The following is a 7,402-nucleotide window of genomic DNA, read 5'->3' on the forward strand; positions in this document are numbered from 1 at the left end:
GAGTTAGAAAGGAGAGAGTAAGTTGCCAGGGGCTTGGAAGCCATTTAAGTGAGTGGTTGCTTAACAGATTACATAGCTTATTTTCAGTAATTAAAATGTCTAAAACAAGGTAATTCTTGTAATTATACCACAACATTTTAAATGACACTACATTATTTATTTATTTATTTATTTATTTATTTATTTATTTATTTTTATTGGTTTTTCACAACATTACAAAGCTCTTGACATATCATATTTCTTACATTAGATTGAAGTGGGTTATGAACCCCCAATTTTAACCCAAATGCAGATTGCAGAATAGGGCATTATGTAAAATTGTGGATGTGTAACCGACGTGATTCTGCAATCTGCATTTGGGTTAAAATTGGGGGTTCATAACCCACTTCAATCTAATGTAAGAAATATGATATGTCAAGAGCTTTGTAATGTTGTGAACAACCAATAAAAAAAAAAAAAGATTAAATGGATTGAGTGAAAGTAACATAAGTTAATAAAAACTACAAATTATAAATAGTTTCATGTTATCTAATGTATCATGCAAGATAATTCCCCCACCATGTATGTATGTGTTTTCTTATAATAATTTATAATAGAAGATACTTGTGTATGTGTAGAAAATTTCTGGAAAGATACACAAATAACTACTAATCATGTTAATCTCTGGAAATTAGTGGCTAAAATTTCTCATAGTAGAAAACTTACTTTATATTTATGTATTTAGTGCCATTTGATTTTTTTCTATGTGTATTTGTTATTTTTTAATTATAGAAATTAGTTTAAATTGTAAATGATAATATCAATATATAATTTTTTGCCTTGCCAAAAAAAAATAGTTATAGAAGAGTATGTGACTTGTTTAATGATTAAGATATTTTTAGGTCTTGATTTAAATCATATATACATATACATATGATTTGGTATATAAATATAAATATAAATATATTATATATGTGATTTATACTTATAAATTTTATACTTAAGTATAAATATTTATATATATTTTAAAGTATAAAATGTTTGCTTGAAAAAAAATTCTGAAAATTCAGAGGAAGAAAGTATGCACATTTTTACACTAGAGGGTTTATATGCAAATTGCATTTAACAAGTAAATTTTGACATAATTGCAAAAAAAAAAAAAAGACAAAAACAAAAGAACAAACAGGGAGTGGTGGTCAGAAGGACAGAAGAGGGTAGCCAGAGCTAGGAAAAGTCATAGTATTTTTTTTCTTCCTCCCATTTCTTAAAAAAAAACAAAACAAAAACTAAAACAAACAAACAAACAAAAAAAAAAAACAAGAAAACACACATGCACACACAACCATTTGTTCCAGAGTAGAAACATAAATAGGGCAGAATCAACACTTTATTCTTCTTTCTTCCAATGGCAAAAATAAATAAAGTAAAAGAAAAGGCAGGCTGGTGGCTGCGCCCCACAGAGCCCTTTCCACAGTGGTGTGTACAAAGGGACAGCTGGAGCTCTCGGGTTTCTGCAACACAGGGCCACACAGAGAGGCAGCTCCAGGAAAGGAGTGGTGTCATGCGCCCAGGGAGCAGGGGGTCCAGCTTATTGAAGGCCAGAGCTGCCCTCAGGGATATACCTGGGGACCACGCCCTCTCCAAGTCCTGGACACCCTTGGGGAGGGTGCCGCCAGGACCACAAGCTCTCCAGATCCGAGGCACCCATGCACCACCCCTCGTGAGCCAGCTCCTCAAGCAGGGAGGCTGTGCCCTCGCTTGGGCTCAGTATGTGGGCACCTGGTGCTGGGGCAGCAGCTGGCAGCTGCTGTTGACATGGATAATAACTTTCTGCTTGAGCTGCACCACTTGCTCGCTCAGTAGGCTCCTGATCTGGCTCTTGAGTATCTTCAGTTTCTCCTCCAAGTGGGAGATGCGCTCCAGCTTGCGTTTGTGTCACTTGGAAGCTGCCATGCATTTGGCCAGCCTCTTGCGATCTTGCTCCTGCGTGTCCACCTCGATGGGCCACAGCTGCGGGCTCTTGCGGAAGCTTGGTGCCTCGGCCACCATCTGTGGCTAGTACTTGAGCGCTGCCAGGCGCAGCGTCCCCAGTGCTACCGGGCAGATGCAGTGGGAAGGGAATGGGATCAGCGGTGAAGGCCACAGTGGCAGCACCCAACACCCCTGTGAGCCATCCGCTAACTGCTCAGGTTAGCTTAGAGCAGTGCCTCCTTGTAGCCATCTCCCCGAAGTGGGGTGAATGGGGGGGGGCTAAGCGTGGATGCCGTGCCAGAGGGTCTTCCTTCCGTGCAGCTGCAGAGGCTGCCCTACCGGCAAAAACCTGGTTCTGTTTGTGCAAATCTTCCAGGGCTTTCACAAAGCGCTCTGTGAACTCTTGCTCCTCCCTGTCTGCCACCTTGGGGTAGAGGAACTGCGTGCTTGCCTGTGGTGGTTACCAGCCCTTTGGACTGGATTATGAGGCGCTACAGCTCAGGAGAGGCGAGCTTGAGCAGCTCCAGGTCGAGTGAGGAGGGCAAAGGCCGGGGGCCACTGCACTGGGGGCGCCCATCTCGCCCAGGGAGGGGGAGATAGCCCAGCCGCTGTCTGGAGCCCCAACACCTGCTTTCTCAGGCTCAGTGTCAGCGCCTCAGAAGCAGCCCTGGGATGCTAAGTTGCTGCTGTTGCCACTGGTGCTACTACCCAGGGTCAGGGCCTCATCGCCTTAGAGGGGTGTTTCTATCCTCTGGCTCCCCCCCACTTCAAAGCACCGGTAGGAGGCAGGGGAGTGGCTGGGCTGCTATGCCTGACACTCTTGCAGTGGCTCCTCAGAAACATTGTTCTTAAGGGAGAAAATTTTGAAATATTCCCTCTATAATTCAAAAAAAAAGATACCCTTTTTTGTCACTTTTTTTTTTGCCACTTCTATTCAACAACATCCTTGAAACTCTATCCAAAACAATTAGAAGAAAGAATGAAAGTTAAATGAGTAGGAAAAGAGGAACTCAAACTATCACTATTTGCTAATGACCTGCTTCTATATTTAGAAAATCCAAAAAATTTCACCTGAAAACTTTCTTGACTAATAAATAAATTCAGCAAAACAAACACCCATAAACCAAATGCATTTCTATACTTTAAAAATGAATCCACTTTAAAAAAAAATTAGGAAAACCACCCCATTAACAATGGCCTCAAAAAAAAGAGAGAATAAAACAAAATACTTGGGAATCAATCTAAAAAAGAGTTAAAATACCTCTACAATGAAAACTACAGAACACTAAAAATACAGATTGAAAGTCTTAGAAGATGTAAAGATGTTCCAGGCACTTAGATAGGCAGAATGATCATAGTCAAAACAGCCATACTAACAAAGTAGTTATACAGATTCAATGCAATTCCTTTTAAACTTCCAATGACATTCTTCATAAAACTAGAAAAAGCAAGCATTAACTTAATTTGAAAAAAGATAGGAGAGCCACAATAGCCAAAGCAATTCTCAACAAAATGAGTGACTCAGTAGGCCTCACAATACTAGACCTTAAACTATACTACAGAGAAATAGTTTAAAAAATTTAAAAAGGTACCAACAGACATGTAGACAAATATCATACTAGAAAAAGATGCCAAAAACATAAATTGGAGAAAAGGTAGCCTCTTCAACAATTGGTGCTGGTAAAACTGGAAATCCATATGTAGAAAGATGAAATTAAAACTCTATCTCTCACTGTGCTCAAAAATCAACTCAAAGTAGATCAAAGACTTAGACATGAGAATGGAAACCCTATGACTAACAGAAAAAAAGAAGGTCCACATTCTCATCATGTTAGCTTAGGACCTGACTTCTTGAATAAGATTCCTAAAATACAAACAGTAAAATTAGTAATCAATAAATGGGATGGATTCAAAGAAAGAAGCTTATTCTTCACAAAGGAAACAATCTATAACATGAAGAGAGAGCCTACAGAATGGGAAAAAAAATCTTTACCACCACACATTAAATAGAGCAGTAATCTCCAAGATATATAAAGAACTCAACAAACAATGCCAAAAAAGAGACATAACCCATCAATAAATGGACTAAGAAACTGAACAGACACTTCACAGAAGAAGAAATATAATTGATCAACAAACACATAAAACAGACCATCATCTTTAGCAATTATAGAAATGAAAATCAACGCTATTTCAATATTTCATTGCACTGCAGTCATAGTGGCAATTATCAAGAATACAAGCAATAATTTTTTTTAAAAGAGAGAGTGAGAGAGGGAGAAAGAAAGAAAGAGAGAGAGAGAGAATTTTTTTTTTTTTTTTAGTTATCGGTGGATACAACATCTTTGTTTGTATGTGGTGCTGAGAATCGAACCCGGGCCGCACGCATGCCAGGTGAGCACGCTACTGCTTGAGCCACATCCCCAGCCCCAGCAATAATTTTTTTTCATTAGGATGGGGGACAAAAGGTACACTTATACATTGCTGGTGGCCACATCAATGTAGAGTAGGTCAATTCACAATAGCTAAACTATGGAAACAACCTAGGTAACCTTCAACAGATGAATGGATAAATAAAATGTGAATATATATATTCACATTATATATATATATATATATATATATATATATATATATATATATATTTGTGTGTGTGAATGAAGTATTACTGAACCCCAAAAATAATAAAATTATGCACTTGCTGGCAAATGGATGGAATTTGAGAATACCAGGCTAAGCTAAATAAACCAATAGCAAACTTTCAAAGGCTTAATATTTTATCTAATGTGCAGATGCTAATTCATAATGGAAGGCACTAGGGAAGAAAAAATGCACTTTGGATTAGAAAGCGGGAAGTGAAGGGAGGCAAAGAGAAATGTGATTTTGAAGGATTATGAAATGGATTAGATATCATTACCTTGCATGCTTATACAATTACATAACTGGTGCAATTCTATACTAATTGTAACAAATGCAAAAAAAAGATAGAATAAAATAAATTACAAACTATAAGAGCTAAAACACTGTTGTACTGAAATAGAAGGAAATATACAAAACAATGCACAGAAAAGAGAACAAGGATAAGCCCAGACACTCACTGTGCACTCATCTTTGAGAAGGGGTCCAATAATACATAATGGATAAAGGATAGTCTTTTTACAGATGATGCTGAGGACACTCAATATTTACATAGGGAAGAAAGAAAATACTGAGGTCCCACTTACCAATCTCTTCCCATCCTACTAAGGTGACAGATATGATCTTTCTCTGATTTGATCACTACACAGTGTTACGTGTATTAAAATATCATGCTATAGCACACAAGCAGATGAAGTCGCTATTTTTTCAATCTAAAATTAAAAAAAGAAAGAAGAGCATAAGTTGGTGAACAATAAAAACAAAACACAGAAGAAAAACTTTACAACACTGCTTTAGAAAATGGTCCTTTGGCTATGACAGTAAAAGGACAAGGGACAGAACCATAAAAAGACAAGTAGAATTTCATTAAGCCCAAAGCTTCTGCACAGCACAGTAAAGCATGAATAGAAAAAAGACTCAACTGTTGGAATGAGAGAAATTACTTACACATCACCTGAGAAGAGTATAAAGTCTAAAACACACAAGAAAATCGCTTCATGAGAAAATTATCTGAGATTTTTTTATGTTCACCTCACTTCCAACATACTACCTATAAAATAAGATTACTTTCTTCTTCTTACCCAACAAATCTCTGGCTGAAATAAATGAAGATAGTTCAAGTAAAGAGGTGATACACATTAAGGGGCACATAAATTGTGGGGGATATTACTAAGAAACAGAATCTTATTGATCAGATAAATACTAGGCATTTGATGATACTGAGAGCTCCATATTCTTTCTTTATATATTTTTTTATAACTTAACCCTTCCCTTGTAGATCTTGCATTTCTTAGCTATGGTAGTTACTAACCTATTAGAAACAGGTAACAGGGTCTGTGAGTCATTTCTGTCAAGATTAAGTTCCATTATGCTAACAACAATATTTAGTATAATTGGACATGACCAGGGCTACTCAGAACCTTCTTTGGGAAACTAAAACATCTTCTTTTACATTTCTCACACAAGGTTAACAGAAAAGAGGTTCTCATTTTGGTTCCTAGAATGTGAAAGAGAAAATCCTGCATGATTGTAATCTACAGTTCATTTTTTTTCACAGTTCATAAACTACTTACTCATGGCTAAGCTTAACTGTAAAGTAGCTGAAGAAAGCATCTTCAAGCTCAGATTGGTTCATAATAACAATGTATATCTGCTAAATATTTAATATGATAAGGGTGATAGAATGAGAAGATGGACTACAATGAGAAGGGGTAATTGGAAGAAAAACTGGCTCTCTCAGGAAGAAGGTGCTTTAACCTGTCTTCATTCCCAAATGAGAAAAAACATTTGTCAAATGTCTTCCTTACTTTCTCTCTCCTCTACTTTATTTCTTCCTTATTTCATTGGTTATTTCCTTCTTATCTCTTGCTCTCCATCCCTTCCTTGATTTCTTTCTAAGAGAAGATGTCTCAGTTCATTCTCCATAATTGCTTCTAACAAACTACTCATTTGGAAAATAAAGCTATATGGGATGCATATACATTTATATTGGTTGTCATTACTCTAAATTGTTTTCAATTGAAAACCCTGAAAAATATATTTTAAGAGTATACATACATGAAACATTAGTTTGAGTTTTTTAAAAATTTGTTTTCTTATAGAACAAGCCGTACATATCTGGGGTCTAGTGAGAGGCCTTACATTGTTGTGCTACAAACAGAACCAAAAAAAGAAAGCACAACAACAACAAAATGATAACAGCAATAAAAATCAAATTATTTTCTATTACATTACTGACTTCTCTCTAGTAAGAACAGTTTATAATAATTTAGAAAAGTTATTTTTTTCCTGAGAAGTATTCAAACTTTCAAAATAATTTTTACTGCTTTTTCACCCAAATATCAAAGGATGATTTTGTTCACTGAAAACTTTAAAAAAGTGTTTTTCAAAGACAATTTAAATTCATTCAATGAATGACAACAGACTTGGGGTGTTCAGGTAAAATAAGCATTTTGTACAAAAAAATTGTAATTTTAAAGGAGAAAGGTAATTGGATCATCAGAGTACAGCTTTGCCCCAAATATTTGAATTCACACATTGACATCAGGAGAGCCAAAGCTTGGGAAAAAAGGAAATTTTTCTCAAAGAATACTCAAAGCCCTGGGTACTTATTTTGCTGGCCCAACTGTTCAGAGGATACCTTGTATCTAAATCATAACAGAGGATAAGACAGAATTGGCAGCTTTGGTGCAAGGAAGTTTGACAGTGACATCTGAGTACCAGAAAGAGCTGTTTTCATGGAGAACATTAGCAGTCACTATCCCTCTGGACAGACACAAGGACTGCGGCCATCATATTTCAATGGCACATGGCT

The 7,402-nt window shown here is 36.6% G+C and overlaps 1 pseudogene across 1 annotated transcript; it reads right to left on the reverse strand.

The window, feature by feature from the left end:
* Nucleotides 1-1,743: 1,743 nt before the first annotated feature.
* Nucleotides 1,744-6,223, reverse strand: LOC308640596 (transcription factor JunD-like; annotated as a pseudogene). Its single transcript has 2 exons — nt 6,162-6,223; nt 1,744-2,562 (listed from the first exon to the last, which is right to left on the reverse strand). The product of its transcript is annotated as a transcription factor JunD-like (transcript).
* Between the last annotated feature and the right edge of the window lie 1,179 nt (nt 6,224-7,402).

The sequence above is a fragment of the Spermophilus citellus genome (genome assembly GCF_964194105.1).
Source record: "Spermophilus citellus genome assembly, contig: SCAFFOLD_55, whole genome shotgun sequence".
Lineage (NCBI taxonomy): Eukaryota > Metazoa > Chordata > Mammalia > Rodentia > Sciuridae > Spermophilus > Spermophilus citellus.